Source organism: Brachyhypopomus gauderio, unplaced genomic scaffold (genome assembly GCF_052324685.1).
Source record: "Brachyhypopomus gauderio isolate BG-103 unplaced genomic scaffold, BGAUD_0.2 sc150, whole genome shotgun sequence".
In the NCBI taxonomy this organism is placed as follows: Eukaryota; Metazoa; Chordata; class Actinopteri; order Gymnotiformes; family Hypopomidae; genus Brachyhypopomus; species Brachyhypopomus gauderio.
Window position 1 is genome coordinate 159,259 of NW_027506971.1, and position 20,455 is coordinate 179,713.

At 40.6% G+C, this 20,455-nt stretch overlaps 1 pseudogene; it reads left to right on the forward strand.

The window, feature by feature from the left end:
- Window positions 1-3,067: 3,067 nt before the first annotated feature.
- Window positions 3,068-19,477, forward strand: LOC143500439 (uncharacterized; annotated as a pseudogene).
- Window positions 19,478-20,455: the final 978 nt, after the last annotated feature.

Consider the following 20,455-nt stretch of genomic DNA (forward strand, 5'->3'; position numbering starts at 1 on the left):
AACATGAGTTTTCAATGGAGAAAAGTCACGCAGCGAACTGATGAAATTTAAAATTCATATCCAATATTACAATCATGTCATTCAGTTAACTTCTGTTTACCCTCCACTGTCTGCAGACCTTGTTGCATATATTTTGCAATTAGTAAATCAATATAGGCCTACAATTAAGACAGTAAAAATACCAAAAAGTATGAAAAGGAGTTACAGGCTTAGTAGTTTGGTGCTGTATGACACATTTTACTGCACAACAAAATGATTTCATGTTGGGCTTAGAGGGCAAACGGTACGATTTGATTTGACTTGATGTGTATGTTACCTGGCTGGTGGGGCACGGGAGAAGAAGTCTATCTGTGACCGTGCATGCTGTACTGAAGACGCTTCCTTCCACTCGCTGAACTAAACTGCTGCTGCAGCGCATCTGGTGTTAAAGGAAGAGAGAGCTCGGGTGTGTGCGAGGTGGTGGCTCATTTCAGGGCATTGTTTTTAATCGCTCAGGTTTTCAAAAGATCATTTCAGATTCAAACCGACCTCAGTAAAACGATAAAAAAAACCCCCCGAAGTTTCAAAAGGGCACTTTCGTTGATAAAGGGCAGAGTTGGTGGTGCTTTAGCACCACCTGATGTCTATGTGTGCACGCCACTGATTTCATGTCTTCGGTGCGCAAATGTTTTGGCCATTTTTTCTTTTATCAGTGTCATTTTCCCTTTTCTTTAATTCAGTGAGCAACTCAATCCTTTCGTTTTCTTGACTTTCTTTGTCCTCTCCTGCTGGGTAAGGGGGCAGGTAGTTTACCTCTGCTTTTCTGGGCTTTTTTACATTCTTTGCAGACTTCTGATCAGCTGGCCTCTTGTGCTTTACTGCATTGCATATCACCTCAGGAACAACAAAGCCTCGAAGTTTGGTGCAATAATTGGCCATCTTGTATTTTATGCTTTGTTGCCAGCCATAGTAACCAGAGAAGGAGCCAGGTTCCTTGAGGCAAGGATATTTCTGAACCAGTGCTTCAGCAACATCACCGATATGTAGGGCTGTCGTGGTGAAAGAATTTCCCCTGCGGTTATTTATGGTGGCTCAACACCGCGATATGCGGTATGACGCGATATGCATCATTTGTCGTCTAAAATCTTAATTTTAGAGCTATATAATTGTTTTATTATTATTTTTATTGTAAAGGGGTTCTTATTGTTTTTAAATTGCAAAGAAGACACAGTTTTAAGAGCAGTTAAATATGTGTTTAAGGAGCGGAAAGAGCTAACAATATTCCCGGCAGTACTAAAAACTCGCTCTGATGGTGTGCTTGTTGCACAAATGCACATGTACTTGCGGGCGAGTTTGGAGAGCAGAGGAAATCTAGCCTCATTGACGCGCCACCAGGCGAGTGGATCTGCGTGGATTTGGCTTGAACCCGAAATGCTCCCAAACCGGCGACGTCGCGTTTTGTTTTTTTACCAGAGAATCTGCCGTAGTTTCCATCTTTGAAAAAAGGAGACGGATTGTTGATCAGCCGCACCGGATGATAACAGGGGGTTGATGGGAAAATGACTTTAACTCTTGCACAGGCACTTTCCCCTCGCATGGGAAAAAAACACCAATATTGCGGTTTTGCGGTTAATTCCCGTACGTTGCGATTTTCTCGTCAATAGCGCGGTATTGCTATATTGCGGTTATCGCGACAGCCCTACCGATATGTGCACTTGACGAATAGGCTGTTTATGAATATATAGTTTATACAGCATATTTCTCTAGTATGTCTGTCTTGACCTTTGAGGTAGTTAGAAGTGTTCCGTTCTTCTTGTAATCTTCAAGGGCTCTTTCATGGTACATCTCAGTTTCATATGCAATCTGTGGAATGGGGAACTGCTTTGGCCATGGTTGACAGTGTTCTTTGGAACTTCGCCTAGAAAGAATAATGGTGTCATAGGAAGAAGTGGATTCACCAGATGGCTTTGCATATGATGCAGTCGACTCTTCACAAGATGCAATCTAACAGTCAGTTGATGGTTGACCAGAGGTACTGCCAAAACGTTCATCAACTGGATACAAGTTAAGAAGAATTGGGGCAGTGCGAACAACCTTTGTCTTTGTTTAATTTGATCACTTTTATTCAGGGTAAAGTAGTCCAGATACTGAAGACTGAAGTCCTCAGAAATTCCAAAGGTCTCCTTTACTACAGCTTGTAGCTCCTCCACATTGTGCGGGATTCCCGATGGAAGAACCAATTTTTCAATACGATCATCAATTATTACTCTGAGTTTTGCCTCCATCTCTGTAAATATACACAAGTTCAAAAGCATCACAAGCAGAAACCAACAGACATGACCAGACATGCAATGCAAAATTTAAGGAAGAGACTGCAATTATTAAATTAGAATAATTAGATTTTTGTGTTTTATTACAATGAACTAATGCTTTAAAAATGTTTTATTGTTATCTCAAATTATATTTCTTGACTTTCTCTAAATGCCTTTATAATTTTTATAATGCAATTTTAATATTTAAATAATTGTATTACCAGATTGTATATTACCAGAGTAATGTGCAGTATACGTGTCATGAAATGTAAACAATACTATTGTTTATTACCTAAAATGCAAAACAAATGTGACGTTTCAGTGTAACCAAGCGTTTTCCTCCCACACTGTATGCAACCAAGGGGTACCTGTCACCAAGTTTCTGCTGCTCCAAAAGAGTCATTTTGCCAGTGTCCTCCAGCTGAAAAGATCTTAGATGCTCTTCATACCAGGCAGCAAAGTCCATGTACTTCGCAGCCAACAGATTTTCGTTTTAGGAATCAGAAAGCGAAAGACGGAAAACGCCTCGCTTCCCATCTTTCGTTTATAAATTATAAAACAGAAAACGAGCCATTTCCCGATTTTTGTTTTCTGATTAAAATTAAAAAATGGATTTTAAAAATCCGGTGTGGAAATCTGATTTCTCATTTTGTGGTGACTTTTTATTTTTTTTGTATCTTGACCCGGAAATGATCGAACTCTCGTGGCACACACAGACATTGGCGGTACATTTGATTTGATTCAGAGCGATGATTCACACATACATCTAAGAAGACATGTCTTTGCAGGAATATGCAGATTTTATTGCAGAAAGCAGAATAAATGGCAAGTGCTGTAGGGATATCGCATCAGTGTTATGCACCCACTTTGGAACAAGACGGGGTTTTTCTGAGAGGAATGTGCGGAGATGGTGTGTTGAGCAGGGGCTGCTCACACAATTTTGTTCAGACAGCTAGGCTTGAAGTGGAAGTCGCTGAAGGTATTGCTGAGGTAAGCTTTTCATTGTTATATTTTTTTATGATGAATGTTTTTTGTGAAATATGCAATGGCTACATTAATATAGCTAAAAAGCTGACTACAAGCTAATGGAAGCCAGACATGCTACAATTTGCAGATTTAATTGAGTGGCCCATTTCATTCTACTGTTAGCCCTGCGAGACGACCTGTCCAGACTGTAACCCACCTCTTACCCTCGGGCAGCTAGGATAAGCTCCAGCTGCCAGAGGGTGAGGGTGAGAGTCTCCCACGTTGAACTGGATATGTGGATAAAAATGTATGGAAGGACTATACACATAATTTATCCAAATAATATATTTTGCTAGTCACATTATTATCATGATAAGTATTAACAGTCTTGCTTCTCCATACATTCCACTGGAAATGTAAAGTCATTTTTACCAGTACACTTCCCTATAGTGCCTCTATGAATAAACTGTCAGCTTCTGTGCTGAAACCTTTTTTTAAGTCACTATGTTGGAGATTGCAAACATAACAAGCTTCTAATTTTTTTCTCCAAGCATGTAGTGGCCTGTGGAGTCTGCCCCCCCCCCCCCCCCCCCTTCTTTACTGGATCATCTTTTGGTCGAAAAATAACTGGATATCTTTCTGCAAAAGGCATTAAAGCTTCTGAAGGCAGAGTGGGCAAAGTGTTGAGAAGTATTTATCAACCTTATCATGCGGCAAGACAGCAGGTAATGTTAAATACCAGTTTTCCAGTAGAGCACTGGTGTTGAGAATCTAATCTTGCAAATATATTGAGCATTTATTGTTTTATTTTAGGGTGCCCGAAATCTGAACCCCATACTCTACAATGCAGAATACATGGGTCATAAGCTCCACTTAGATCAAAATGAAAAACTTGTTGGGGCGGTTTCCCAGACAGAGATTAAGCCTAGTCCTAGACTAAATTGGCCTTTTAACTCAGAGTAACAGAAATATGCTTTCTCAGTCATGGCTCAAAATAGTCCTACATTTAGTCTAATTCTGAATTATGTAATCTCATTTCTTGAAGGAAGATTAGTGCTAATGCAGGACTAAATTGAGGTTTAAATTAAACCTGACAGGAGGCATGTTTAACTTCAGATTAATGTTGTTTGTCAAAGAAGACACATGGATTACTTGGACTATGTCAATGAAGACCAAAGAGTACCACCAGCTAGATATGTTCTTGCTGACAGAAGTGACCCATTTCAACATATTGATGACATTAGTTTCAGAGATCGTTTTAGAATGTATAAAATAGATGCCATGGAGATTATCTCATTGTTGGAACACAAGCTTTCATCTGTGACTCAGCGAGGACGGCCTTTACCTGTTCGTCTCCAAGTGCTCTTGACTTTAAGGTTCTTGGCATGTGGCACCTTTCATCGAGAAACTGGGGATTTAGTTGGTGTTAGTGAACCAACAGTATGTAAAGTCATTCACAGAGTATGCAGAGCCATTTGTGACCTAAGAGGACAGTACATAAATTTCCCTGATGCTATCAATCAATCAATCAAATTTATTTATATAGCGCTTTTTACAACAGTTGTTGTCACAAAGCAGCTTTACAAGTGCCGAGTCCTAGCCCCCAGTGAGCAAGCCAAAGGCGACAGTGGCAAGGAAAAACTCCCTAGTTTTTTGCATGAGGAAGAAACCTTGAGAGGAACCAAGACTCAGGGGGGGAATCCATCCTCCTCTGGTCGACACCGGTCACCATGACAATGGTGCTACAACCCAGGTAAACCACAAAGTACATTTCTATGAATATGGGCACTTTCCAGGAGTCATAGGCTGCATAGATGGAACCCATATTCCCATAAAATGCCCATCTACTCCAGATGCTGAGGAATACAGGAACCGCAAGAATTGGTTTTCCATAAATGTCCAAGGTGTATGCACTCCCCAATTACTGTTTTCAAACATTGTTGCACGTTGGAAAGGTGCTACTCATGATTCCCGTATTTTTCTTAACTCATCTCTGTATGCTCAATTTGAAAGAGGAGTACACAACGGAATATTGCTTGGTGACAGTGGGTACGCCCAGAACAATTTTTTGTTTACGCCATACTTGCATCCAGCAACAGCTGAGCAGTGGCGCTACAACCAGGCTCACATGCGCACTAGGGGTCTAATAGAGCGCATGTTTGGAATTTGGAAGAGTCGTTTTCAGTGCCTTCGAAAAACACTCAGGTTCAAGCCAAGAAGATGCTGCATTGTCATCATTGCAACAGCTGTTCTACACAACTACCTGAAACTGCGTGGATGCCCTGATCCTCCAATTGAAGAGGATGACAATCCAGATGTACCACCATTTCCAGCAGACGCCAGAGAAGGACTTGCATACAGAGATGCATTTGCACTGTGCCACTTTAAGTAGATATTCTCAACATTATCCTTTTTTTTAACTTCTGCTCAAATTATATACATTTCACATGTAATGAGTTAATACATTTTTATTTCAAAGTAAATGTGTACATTTTGTTTGGTGCATTACAGAAATAACCATTACATCCAACATATTTATTTTATAGATTTATGTACTACTGTGGCATTTGAGACACTTGCATGTCTCTCTTCATCTTCATTTCCAGTTCTACTTGTAGGATCTTCATTTTCATTTCATGCTCCTCCTTAAGATAATTTAACTTATGTTCATGAAATTCATTTGCCAGCCGTTCATGGATAGTGAGTCTTTTGTTGTACTGACCAGTAGGCCTACGCTGCCACACATGTTGTTGAGGATGTGGAGGGTAAACTACTTTGCAACTCCACTTCAGTTCTGTCCATGTGACCTTCTCCTTGAAACCAGAACAGTTCAGATAAATGCAGATTACATGACACTGACACAAATACAGTTTTAAATGTTAAAAGACAAGATGAACTGAATTAATTTACCCAAAGTAGGTGCCTGAGATCCATCATCTGAACTGTCTAAATGGTCATCATCTGGTATGTTCTCCAAAGGTTGCTGACTCTTCATTATTCCTGTCAGTAACTCATCCACCTGGTCAGGATCTTTATGTGCAGCCCCCCCACCAGTCTTAAACCTCTCTCTTCGGGCTTCAGCAGCAGTCTTTTTGAGGCTTATTTTTATATTCTTCCACAAAACCTGTATAAAGTAACTTATGTCAACTCACTCATTTCACAAAAGAGAAACCTAATAAAGCCAATTATTCTTACTTGGAGTTGTTGTAATGTTCTTGTAGATGTGTGTTCATTTGCATTAAATTCATTGCAAATAGATTTCCAGGCATTCCTTTTCTTTGATTCCGCAGCTGATGTGTGTTGTTTATCTTCAATAACCGGGTGTCTTGAAACTATTTGCTTTAACAGAGTTTTCTCATGCTCACTAAAGTTTTTTGATCAGAGTCTCTTCTCTGCAGCCATGGTTTTACTTGTATCTGACTCTCCAGTTCAATGCTATTTTACACATTTCTAGGTCCATTCCATGTTTTATAGGCAACTTTGCTCCAGCTAATGCAGACTATCACAGGTGGTTTTAAATCAAGCTTGTTTACTTTAATTCAGGACTCCATAGTCCAGGTGTTAGTAATCAGTAGTTAATCTGTGTTTCAGAAAGCCCTTTTTAAAGACATGATTAACTACTCCAGATTAAGGCCTGGTCCTGGCTTAAGTTAAACCCTGTCTGGGAAACCGCCCCGTTATGTTTGGAGTGACCCATGTCATGGCTATTGATGGTTTCAGCAATTTCAGTCATTCCACCATGCCGGTAAAAAACAACATCATCTTTTATGAGGATGTGTACAGGTAAAATAACCTGACTAGTGCTACTAGTATTAATTTATCCCTCAGTCTGTTATTGTTCAGTTTTAACTAAATACTTTTTTATCGTTACTTTAAGAGTAGCTGGGATGCTTGTTATATTTAAAGGGTTTAAGTTTGCGTGTTTTATTTTCAGATCTGCTATGCTTTCCTGTGGACTGTGGGATCAGGTCAGAGTTGACTGTGGGAAGGAGTTTTACCTGGCACTGTTCATCCAGGAAAGGCTGGCAGAATACAGATACAACTGTCAGAGGCAGCCCTACATTCAGACACCTTCTACAAGGGCAGTGATGGCTTAGTTACCTTGAAAAAGTAATCCGATTACTGATTACTGATTACTCCTTTTAAAAGTAACTTAGTTACGTTACTGATTACTTGATTTTAAAAGTAACTACATTAGATTACAAGTTACTTTAGTAGTTACATTCAGCAGCAAAATGAATTTTTCCAATACTCACTTTATTGGAAGTGCATTTTTAACAGTAACAATGTATTGAAGCAGGTTCGGTAACCGAGTCAGAAACTGCTTAATCCAAAAATCCAGAGGAGGGAAATTTTATTGATAACGCAACCCTGGCGCGCGCAGGCCCCGCCCCCAGTGTCACTTAAAGGGCCAGACTCCTTGACACTAGAAGTCCCAGAGAAGGGTCTTTCAACACTTCTACCATCGGAACCCAGAGAAGGGTCGAGAGAGCTGAAGGATTTTAGCTAACACCCTATTATCAGCTGCGAGCAGGCACTTTTGTTCTGTAAATAAGGCCATTATTGGCGCACCACAGGAGGGGGCATGCTTCAGCTCACAACTAATTGTTGTTTTCCATTGAGTTTAGCCATTTAGTTTCTAGTTAGTTCTATTCAGTTTATTGTATTTTATAATATAAAGGTTATATATATTGTATTTAGTTTAGTTTTATCTGAGCAACAAAGCACAAACAATAAATTATTTTTTTATATTTTAAATAGAAAATTAGAAATTTTATAGCCAGGTACATGTGAGTAATGACCAGAAGCATTTGTGTCTAAGTCAGGAGGACTGAAATTTCAGCATAAGAAACATACAAAAGAACAACTGTTATGTTTCCATGCTTTTTTATGTTCCATGCTTTTTATTATTGCCATAAAATTATACAAAAAATACAAGGAATAAAACAATTCCACACATATTTACAATAGGCTGCAGTGCAGGGCTGTGTGTGTGTGTGTGTGTGTGTGTGTGTGTGTGTGTGTGTGTGTGTGTGTGTGTGTGTGTGTGTGTGTGTGTGTGTGTGTGTGTGTGTGTGTGTGTGTGTGTGTGTGAGTGGCACTTCAGCAGTCACTCAGCAGTCTGTCAGAACATGCCTGGCACTGCCAGGGTATCTCCCTGGTACATTTGCCACACGTGTATCTGTAGCAGTCGACACATCTCACATTTGCACAATTGTTCATGAGTGTTCTCATCAGAGCATTCACATACAACTATCTACCCAGTCTGCCAGTCCCTCATTTGGGGAGAAAGCTACAGTATTGTGGCTATTCCCACTTTAGTGACCCCATTTTGTTTCTCTTTCACTTAGACAATAAAATATTCCAATACAGTGAGGACATGCACCTAAGACGAAAATTTCAGACCCCTCCATGATTAAAAATTGTCTAAAGTGGGGAATAGCCACAATAGTGTAGCTTACTCCCCAAATGAGGGAGTGGCAGACTGAGTGGATAATTGTGTGTGAGTGCTCTGGTGAGAACATTTCAACTTTATTGTATATATTTCTAAACTTACATCATGTCCTCTGTAGCTTCTGCTCTCAGCCAGGCCCTCTGACTGCCTCTCTCACCTTATGCATGTCCCCTGCACAACAATGCAGCTGGGGGATGGGCAGACACACTCAGGACCAGCTTACAGACTTTTGCATGACCTTTTTTGAGGTGGATCAACACAATTAATTTGGTAATTTTTTTCAAAAATTGTTATTTTGAACCCACTTATCTTTTTTAGAAGAAAAACATTACTAACATTACTACATTTCTACCTGAGCCTGCCAAAAGCCAGTGCTGAGGTAATTTGGATCATGAGGCCATGAGGCCATCCTTTGTCATGCAGCCACTTCTAGGTAGACGGGGGGATGGGTGATAGTGTGAGCTATGTTGATCCATTGACTCAGACGGAGAAGAAAAGACCCTTTCAGAGAAATCTGAACTTTAGCTATTTTGACCAATAATCATGTCACCTTTTGCAGTGAGAAAAAAAATCCAAAATTAGTACAAAGGAGGCAGACTTGAGATGTTTTGGAATTATAGTTCAAATAATGTCTGTGTCAGTTTTATAATAAAGAGAAAGATGACTGTAGCCACCTACATGTGGATGAAAATTCATGTCACCACACATTTCACTTACTCTGTTGACTGAGAAGCAAGGATAGCAAAGGTTTCCAGTACACAGCAGGCTTTGGACATGATCCTGGAGGGGCCGTGGGCGGGTGGGGTTCCCTGGTCTTTCTCTGCCTGCCTCTGGCCTCTGGGGCCTTGCTAATAAGTACATTCTGTACATTTATCCTATGTTGCACTTACATAAACACACACACTCACACACACATACATCAGTCATTTGTGCTGTATGTCTTACTTTCTGCTCTTCATTTAGTAGCAGCAGTTGGTGAATCATTTGAGCTGTTTTTTATGCTCTTCTGTCTTTTCCCTTTTTAGTTTCTCCCCCCCTCTTTTCTCTCCTGTCCTGTATGGTTCACCTAACCCCAATTGTTTTTATCACTATTGTACTGTATTATACAGAATTGTTTTCTTTTGATCCTTACATGAAAACAAAGTTGTCCTCCAAAGGTGAAAGGGTGGAGGTGGGCCAAAAAAAAAGTTTGAAAAGCCCATATGAAGCAATTTTCAAGCCTAGGGTCACAAACGTCACACACAACACATTGTTAGTTTTCAGAGAGTAGTGAAAATCTGTAGTAGTGATATCTCTTTTGGTAAGATTTCCTAAATTTCCTATTTTTGTTTGCTGGTTATGGCTGTATTTGGAAGAGACACACTGCAAAATCTTGATCTTAAAAAAAAAGTTTAAAAGTTAAAATTGCTCAATAATATTATTCTATTTCAAGTAGCTGAGGGTTTTTTGTATACATTTATGTAAAAACATTTTTACCTATTAGCAGTTTTTCAAAAGACAAAACTACTTAAAATAAGGTTAAAAATATCAGAGCCATTTTGACTAATCAATATGCCACTTATATGCCATTATAATTCAAATGTTTGTGTCAATTTCACATTATTTCAACCTTTCACAAATCAAATCTCAAACATATGGTTCTGTAGATGAGGAGACTTCTTGCAAGAGATCTTGCACAGTCTCATATGGCAGCCAAGGAGGTGCAAGCTTTCAGCAGCAACCACCCATACCTGACACACGCCTCATTTACATAACACTGGAGGCAAGTTCAGCTCTTCTCCCCCCCTGCTGATTCCTCAGGCAATGGGCACTTTTGCAAATGAATGGACGTTAATTGGAGCCACCAGAGGTGTCAGTTTGGACTAAGGTTCTTTGGACCCTCTTTAGGGACTTCAGGGGGGTGTTTGAAATTTCAGGGACTTCTAGTGTTGAGTGGCCAAGTGTCCGTTTGTCACGGTGAGGGGGCCGGGTCGCCACCAGAGGGCGCGCATCCCGGCCAGCAGCCGATCCCAGCACACACCCCCGCGCACGCAGCCACTCCCACAGTCGCAATCACCATCATACTGAGCACCTGTTTCTTGTTTACTTTGCACTTCTTAAGCCCGCAGGTCGTCTGGTCCAGTGCTGCACATTGCCGCTTCATGAGTGTCTCTGGTCTCTGCGTGTCAGTCACTGCGTTCCCTACCTGCGTGCGCTATGAGCTTTGCTTTGCATCACTTGCAGTGTGAGCGTTACGAGCCTTACTAGTGTGTGCTACGAGCTTTACCTTGCATCACTTATAGTGTGTGCGCTAAGAGCTTTACTGGTGTGCGCTACGAGCTTTGCCTTGCATCACTTATAGTGTGTGCGCTAAGAGCTTTACTGTTTGGTTGCCATGGACAATAAACATCCTTCTGTTCAACCCCCGTCTCCGGCTGCCTCTGTCCCGACGCCTCCGGCGTCACACTGTTAGGGTATTCACCGTGAGGAGTAGTAGTCGCTACAGTATCTCCTGACATTACGTTTGTGTAGCTGTGCGGTATTATTTGTTAATTTATTTGTAAATGTAATACAAGCGAACTGTTCAGTCAGACAGCTATTTGTTGTGAAACGAAATACCATTACAATTTCCAAGCATTTTAAAGTAGGCAACGTTAGTCAAAATTCCAGCACTTTTCAAACCTGAAACACAAAGCAACATTAAAATTGGTCAGGTAAATGTTCCTTCCCCTGTTTTTGAGGGGTGTTTCTTTATACTACCACGTATCGTTACGGGAGGACACTGCAAAAAATGACTTGTAAAACGTGCTCGCGCTCTCACAGAGTCGCGCGCAGCGTGCGGAGTCGAGCGCTACGGTCAGACACAAAAGTAGAACTGAGCCAAGAAGTAAGCAAAAATATATATTTTTACTAGGGAAAATAAAAATAGTAACGCACAGTTACTTGGATAAGTAACTTTAATCTGATTACTGGACTGGAAATAGTAGCGTGTTATATTACTCGTTACCGAAAAAAGTGGTAAGATTATAGTAACGCGTTACTAAGTAACTAACTTAGTAACGCGTTACTGACATCACTGTACAAGGGTAACAATATTTAAATATTTACTTTTTTTGATTAACTTTCTTTTGTAAACTAGTTTATTTCAGATGAGAACAAGCCTAATCATGCCATTTTTAAATATGCACAGAACCATGTGATTGAGAGAATGTGGTCAGAGGTAAATGCCCGAGTCAACTATCCTCTGAAGACAGCTTTGGTACAGCTGGTGGACATGGAGGAACTGGACATGGAGGACAGCACATCCAAGTACTGTGTGTCAAACTTGACATGCCAGATAGCCAGGATTGGTATCACTAATGTTGTAGGGGCATGGAATGCTCACAGGATCCCAGGTAGGATTCATTCCTTTTTACTGGTTTTGTTACAAGAATATTTCAAATCAAATCAAATCAAGGTTTATTTGTCACATACATGGTCATACACAGTACGACAGGCAGTGAAATGCTTTGGTGACTGCTCCACCTTAAATTAAACTATGATAAATGGACAAAAATAGAATATAGAAATATAAAAAAAAACAAAATAGTCATAATAATAATAAGACAGTTACAAAAGAGCCATTTAGGTGAAATTACTTAAAGTGACAAGGTTTCAAGGTTTAAAGTGGCGAGTTTAAGGTGACGAGGTGTGTGAAGTGACTGTTTTTGTGCAGTTGCATTAAAAACCATGTTCGTTGAGGATTCAAATGGCTTGTGGGAAAAAGCTTCTTCTCATCCTCTCTGTCTTGACTTTTGGGGCGCGAAAGCGCTTCCCAGAATGTAACAGGGAAAACAGTCCGTTACTGGGGTGACTGGGGTCCTTTACTATCTTCCTGGCTCTTGTCCAGCACCGTCTCTTGTATATGGACTGCAGGTCAGGAAGCTCAGTCCGGATTGTGCGCTCAGCTGAACGCACCACCCTCTGAAGAGCCTGCCTATCCTGCTTGGTGCAGTTTCCAAACCAGGTTGTGATGTTTCCCGTTATGATTGATTCAATGGTGCAGGTGTAGAAGTTTGGTAGTACCTTTGTTGGTAGTTTGAAGTCCTGACGGGCCTTGTTTTTATTAATAATAATAATAATAATAATAATAATAAGTTTATTTTTTATAGCGCCTTTCACAAACCCAAGGTCACTTTACATAAACATAGTCAAACATGAGAGAGAAGAGTTGGGAGTATCAGCGAGAGTGGAAGTAGTGAGAGAATAGGAAGGTCTTTAGCTGAGCTTTGAAAATAGGAAGAGAGGCAGAGGAGCGAAGAGAGGAAGGTAGAGAGTTCCAGAGTGGGGGCAGCAACACTGAAAGATCTGCCACTCATAGTGGAGAGTCTGTGTGTTGGGATGGTTAATAGACCTGAGTTAGAGGACCTGAGTTGACGCGATGGAACGTGAGGGTGCTACAGGTGTGAGAGGTAAACAGGTGTGAGGCCATGGAGGGCTTTAAAAGTCATTAAGAGAATTTTGTAGCGGATGCGTTCTGAAACCGGGAGCCAGTGAAGTTTATGGAGGATTGAAGTGATATGTTCAAATTTTTTAGCTGAGACAAGGACTCTGGCTGCAGAATTTTGGATGTACTGAAGAGGGCGAAGTGTTTTTGCAGGTAGACCATAGAGCAGTGAGTTACAATAATCCAATTTAGTTGTGATGAAAGCATGAACCAGGGTTTCGGCAGCTGTAGGTGAAAGTATGGGCCGAAGCCGCGCTATGTTCTGGAGGTGGAGAAAGGCAGACTTACAGATTTGATGTGAGGTACAAACATGAGGCAGGAGTCAAACAGAACACCTAAATTACGCACAGTAGCCGACTGGCTAACAGAGGTGTCATCAACATTTAGGCTGCCCTCAGGAAAGACAGAGATGGCTGACTTGGTGCCGATAACTATGAGTTCTGTTTTAGATGCGTTTAGTTTGAGGAAATTGCAGCTAAGCCAGTGTGTTATTTCCTGTATACAGGACAGCAGTGTGGAAGGAGGGAAGGAATCCATTGGTTTAAAATCAAGGTAGATCTGAGTGTCATCGGCGTAAAAGTGATAATTAAGATTGAAAGAACGGATGATATTGCCAAGAGTAAGTGAAAATGTGAGCTGACCACCAGGGCCGGCCCTTCCATTAGGCGACATAGGCAAATGCTAGGGGCGCCGTCTGTCCGGGGGGACGCTCGCGTGCATGTTTTTTTTTTTTTAACAAATGAACAATTAATAAATGTGAAAACAAGCAAAGTCCACATAATCATAATTTCATTATTTAATAACATTAGTCAAATTAATAATTCTTATAACACACCACCTATCACCCGCGCGCCAACCCACCCTCCCCCGCGCTCTGCGCACCTCGTTTCTGTTTCTCTGTACACCACAGAGTGAGTGACATCTCCTCGTAAAGACATCAAAAAGGCAGAAGTCCTCTGGTGCCCAGGGTAGTAAAAGGAGAAAAGTGGAGGAAGAAAGGCGGCAAAAAACATGTAATATAATATATGTACCACTCAGGTCCTTGTCCAGTCCCTTGTTATCTCAAGACTGGACTACTGCAAATCCCTACTGGCTGGTCTTCCTATGCATGCCATCAAACCCCTGCAACTGATCCAGAATGCTGCAGCTCGGCTGGTCTTCAACCTTCCCAAGTTCATCCATGTCACTCCCTTGCTGTGCTCCCTCCACTGGCTTCCGGTAGCTGCCCGCATCAAATATAAAACCCTGGTGCTGGCCTACAAAGCAAAGAATGGTCCAGCTCCTCTTTACTTGATGGCCATGGTAAAACCCAGATGCATACCTAGAGCCCTCCGCGCCTCAAGTATGTCTCGTCTTGACCCTCCATCATCCAGGACACATGAGAGACAAGCATCCAGACTTTTCTCTGTCCTGGCTCCAAGGTGGTGGAATGAACTTCCCTTGTGTGTCCGAACATCGGAGTCACTTGCTGTCTTCAGACGCCGACTGAAGACCCACGTCTTTCAAGTGCACTTTGCATAATTATGCTTTGTCTATTGTACTTCATCATCTCTTTCCTCAGGTGTTAGTCACAGGTATTGCTTACTGTCTTTTTCTCAGGTATTGTGCATAATTGGGTTATAGGAATTGTTTACTGTCTTTCCTCAGGTGATGTGTATATTCAGGTATAATTGTTAGGTATCATTTGACTTTCGTCTAGTGGTTTTTCCAACTTAGAGTACCTTGTGTTCAGGACTATCTATTCTACCTTGGAGATTCCAAGCAACTACGTAGCACTTTTGTAAGTCGCTCTGGATAAGAGCGTCTGCTAAATGCCATAAATGTAAATGTAAATGTAACATATATAACATATGTAATATGTGGTGAATTAACATTAAACCATTGGCGAACCGTCAGGGACTTAAACGACTTCTCTGAAACTTAATTGATCTTAAAAAGGATGCTTTATCTATTATATGTAATATATGTTAATAAAACTTCACCAATAATTTGTATTTTTCCTATAAATCGGCTTTCAAATCCACTTTTCGTACTTGTGCTGGAAAAAACCTCAGTGGTGAAATAAAAAATCAATCAATCAGAATATTTCACACAGTTGTTTCTAGGTAAAAGAGAGAAAGGCCCTTTTACATTGAGAGCTTTTATTATAGATTGGCAGTTTTATCAACCAATCATATTATCGAATTAGAATCGTGGGGGCATGCGCCAATGGTCTCTCATTTTTATTTGAAACAAATCCAAAATGTTGCCAATCTGTAGCTGTTGTGTTTTTCTTTGAAACCAGCTCGCTTGACTCACAACTAACACTCAATCGTCACGGGACTCTGACACAGTCACAATCTTTAAGTCTAGGTTGAAAACCCACCTATTTGGTTTAGCATTTGATAATTAACATCCCCCCTTAGATAAAGGTACAGATCCAGGGGTTCATAGACGAAGGGTTTTATGGTAGACTGGGGCGCTGGTGCTGTCGTCCTGTCACTGCTCGTGATCACTCAAGTTTGTTGACAGGGCAGTGGATGGATGCCATTGTCTCAGAATGCCCCCAAGCCTATGTTACCTTCTGGTTCTGCCTTTTTAGCTAGGCTGTAATAGTTTAACTTAATGCCGGAGTTGCTGCCACACTCCGGAAATGTGTTTAATTTCATCTGTCCTGTATCCACGTTATTCCTGGAATCCCAATGGGGGTTGCCATGACGTCTCACTATTTCCGGTTTACGGTTCATTAGTTCCGCTCTCGCTAGCGTTTCAGCATCGCTAACCAAAACATTGCTGGTGATAGTGACTGAGCTTTGAGACGAATAAAAGTAGCTTGGATTTCGTGCTTCAAGTATGAGTTCAGGCTCGACGTGTGCCGTTGTCGGGTGCCATTACAACTCAACAAGTTGAAGTTGTTGTTGGAAAATACATGCTTTGAACATCACCAGCTTCGTAAACACTGTCTGTGTCCAGCTCCTTATGCTTTGCATTCCATGCCGAAGGGAAGGAGCCTAGCGTGGCTTGCAGCTTTAAAACTCAAATACCCTCCAAAGAAGATATATGTTTGCTTGTTTCACTTCATTGAAAAGAAGCCTACAGAGCTACATCCTGACCCGGAGCTGTATTTGGGTTATGATAGACCACCCCAAAAGAAGCGACGGAAGCTAGTTCACATGAGCCAAACGGCATCTACAACTACCAACCTCAATGAAGATGCAGACGGTAATCCTCGTGAGTGTGATTAACTCTTTCTCTTGTGCGGAACTCTTATTAACTCTTTCTGTGGTTTTACAACACTGTCTTGCAACAGGTTAACCAGCTTTTTACCAGCATAGTGTATGTGGAATTAGATGTTGGTCATGTTGGTTGGCCAGTATGCTTTTGCTGGTCATACTAGTCTACCAGCATGGTTAAGCTCGGTCATAATTGTTATCTAGCTTGGTCAAGTTGGTCATGCTTCTTGACCAGCTAAGCCATCAAACTAATAACATACCATATGCAGGTCAAAATCAAAAGGTAGTTGACCATCTTAACCAGCTTGAGTTGGACATGTTGTATTTGTTAGCAGGGATCTAAGAAGTGATGTGATATTATTCTCCTCTTGCTATTTAGATATACATGTATAATTTTCTTTCCTGTATTTACTTTGTGTTTACACTTGTCTTATCAGATTGCAGTGTGGCCCTCCCCCTGGAACCCTCTGACATAGAACTATCAAGCATTCAATGTACATCTGCCTCACAGTGCCACTCTGTTCACACACAGTGGGAAGACTGCACCCTGCTTGATCATGATTACACAAAGACAGTCAAGGAAAAGGCTACGCGGGACCAGATGACACAGTGTAATGACTTTGGGTACTTCATGTTACAAAATGACACAGATTCCCTGCTGTACACTGGCTTAAAACTTCAAACATTCGACACCCTTGTTTCAACACTGGAAATGTTTAGCAGCAGTGCTTTTAAAATGCCCATACGAGACCAATTGCTATTGACGCTTATGAAGTTGAAACTGAACCGTGTGTTAGGAGACCTGAGTAGGCAATTCTGTGTATCACAGAGCATGGCAAGTAAGATCATCTCATATTGGATTGACAAATAGGAGGAGGTCTTACGACCCCTTATTCCATGGCTTCCAAAGGAAACTATACAGGCAACAATGCCAGCAGCATTTAAAACATTTCCAAATATTACATGCATTTTAGACTGCAGCGAGAGCCTACTACAAAAACCCAAAAACTTGGATTCAAGGGGTGAATCATATAGCCATTACTATTCACACAACACAGTAAAATATCTTGTAGCAGTTGCCCCATGTGGACTTATCATGTTCATCTCTGCAGCTTATGGTGGCAGATCCAGTGATAAATTTATAACAATGGACTGTGGGATTTTAGATTACTTGAATGCTGGAGATGAAGTAATGGCAGACCGGGGCTTTTTAATAAGAGATGTACTCTTCGAAAGAAAAGTAAAGTTAGTAATGCCATGATTCACTAAAAAAGGAGCTCAGCTCACTGAAGAACAGGTCACTGCAACTAGAAGAATTGCAAATGTTAGAATCCATGTGGAAAGAGCAATTTGACGTTTGAAAGTATATAAAATTCTGTCACAGGTTGTACCAATTACCATGGCGTCTAAGATAGACAAAATTCTCAGAGTATGTGCTGCCCTTGTGAACCTAAGGGATGAACTTATTCGTGATTCTGAGTAATTTTATTTAAGGGTAAAAGTAACACTACTATATGTATTCTACATTAAATTTAAAAAGTTGTGGTCATACAAAGCACCAGATCTGACACTGATTCTCCTTTTTGAGAAGTATATTTTATCAAAACACAGACAAATAAATGTCTAGAGAAAGATATCTTGGAACAATGCATGGATTTAATACATTACCAGTGTGTAATTGATCAGCAAATGTTATACATGACTTTACATGAATTTACAATGTGTGTGATGCATTTAACTACAAATCTTTAACATACTGTTAAAGATTTAAAGATTTCACAAAGAGAAATTTTAGCTCCATACTCTGAATGTTTGTACAGAATGTGCACTAAAGTTGATTATTTACTGAAGATAAATGTATTTGTAAAATATTTAGTATTATCATAGCCGTATGGAAACCATTGGTATATTTTGAACATGTTATATGTAATGAATTGTTTACATAACCTCTAACTTGTGAAGTGTATTGTTATTGCAATGAAGACAATTTGAATAAATTGTATTTCTGTGCTATGTTGTACATGCTTTACATTACAATGAATGTAATTTATTTACACAGCTCAAATGCATTCAGAGATGTGATTCTGTTGTACAGCACACATTATACTTTTAATCTATACCTTTCTCATAATGTCAACATATCTGCTATTCAGTGTAAACCGTCCCCCAACAAATTCATCTACAAGGTGAGGCAGCATACATGAAAAGTAAAAACCTTTCAGACGCTGTACATGCTCCTGTACATACACATTGTCAAACTCAACTGTAAGAATGACATTCTCATTAGGTGTCCAGATGAACAATCTGGCTGTGTTCAGACATGTGCAGAACATTGTAAGTTGTAGCTGCATGTAGTTTCCTCTGATACCAGTTTTCTGCAGCTGAAGCTTTTCATCCACTAATTTGAGGTCACTGCATTTATGAGTAAGCTGATCAATGAGTGACATGTGGCTTTTGTTTGGCACAGGACATTTTATCTCGAGAAGCACACTGGAGTCAATGACTCCATCTGGACTTGCTGAGAGCCAAGGTTCTTGGAGACTTATAATAGTCCCTCTGTGTGAAATATTTATGCCTTGGTCTTTCTGTTGTTTGCAAGCTGCAAGTTCACTTTCTTTTCCATAATTGGTTGCATAGTTGCCTCTAAAGGTAGGGTACATGTGCTCACATAGAAATTTGTCTTTTTTTGTGGTAGTATGTACTGGAACTTTTTTTTGCAGAACTAGCTGTAATTCTGAGTTTTCTTGCACTGTGCCACAAATCAGATGCACTTTGCTCTCTTGTCTCAAATTCAATTTGAGTTGCTTTTATATCAGTAACCTCAATATACTGTATGCCTGGTAGAATGCCTTGCATGCTTCACAAATTAGATAGTTACTGTGAGTTTGGTGTGCCATAAAGATTTTTTTATCTACTGTGTTTGTTTCCCTGCAAGGTTGTGCCTTTGAAGGAGTGGCACTGTAACACTTCTCCAGTAAAGTATTCTTTAAAAGAAAGAGTGGCCTGCTAGGAGCTGTGTCTACACTCTCTTTAAACTCTTTGTGTGACAGGTGATGTGGTGTTTTTGGGAGTGACTGAGACTCTCTAGTCCTGTCCTTGCAGTCATATGTCTCCTCTGCTCTATGGTGTCTAAAGTTAATCTCACACAGGTTTAGGTTCTTTGATGTCCCTGCATTCCACCTGCACTGTTCATCTGTACATGTACTCCCTGTCTTTCCACTGACCACTGCGTTTTGTACCTGAAATAGTAATAGTAATTTACACCTTTTTAGTTTTTTATAAGCACAATAGGAGCACTCACTTGTAAAAGTAAAACTATAAACAACAAATGAGATATTATACATATAATTTATTGTTTTTCAATGTTTCACAACAAATACGTTCTTAGCTTATTCCTACCTTCCACAAAACAGCTGCTGCGTGACTGCAGGACTTCCCCAGCCCAGCAATACACGAGCAACCCACCGTCTCGACTACTCCACTCTCCCTCAGCATTACCCACGCCTGATGTTTACCTCGGCTGACGGTCTGACTTGGCTCTACCTCAGCTTTCACAAAAATGAAGTCACCGTGTTTTTTATACAACACCTTTCCTATTTTGTTGCTATAAAGGTAGTTGTATGCCTCTGTGCTTTTATAGTTCCGTAGCTCTTCGCCATCTACGCCCTCGGAAAAGACAAAGTAATTAACTATATCAATATAGCTAACTTCAGGCCACAGCTTCATGTCATCAACCCACTCTGAGAGCGCGGAGGGGTGGGGCACTGTTAAAACACAGTCACCACAACTTTTTAAATCGCTCGTACTGTGCAGCCACCTAGTATTCTTGGCCATGTTTTATTAATAAATCCGCAACGAACGTCCACTTTCTGATTCACTCTTAACGTAAACACTACAACCGGAAACCAACAACCGGTTTCAGCTACGAATCATGGGAAAGGTTAAAGTTCAGGAAAATCGTGGATATGTCCTCATACAGAGCTAATTTTCCCTGTTTTATTTTCTCGACATGGCTGCCCGCCTGCTCAAGGAAATATGAGATGAGGAGAGACAAGCGATCCATCCA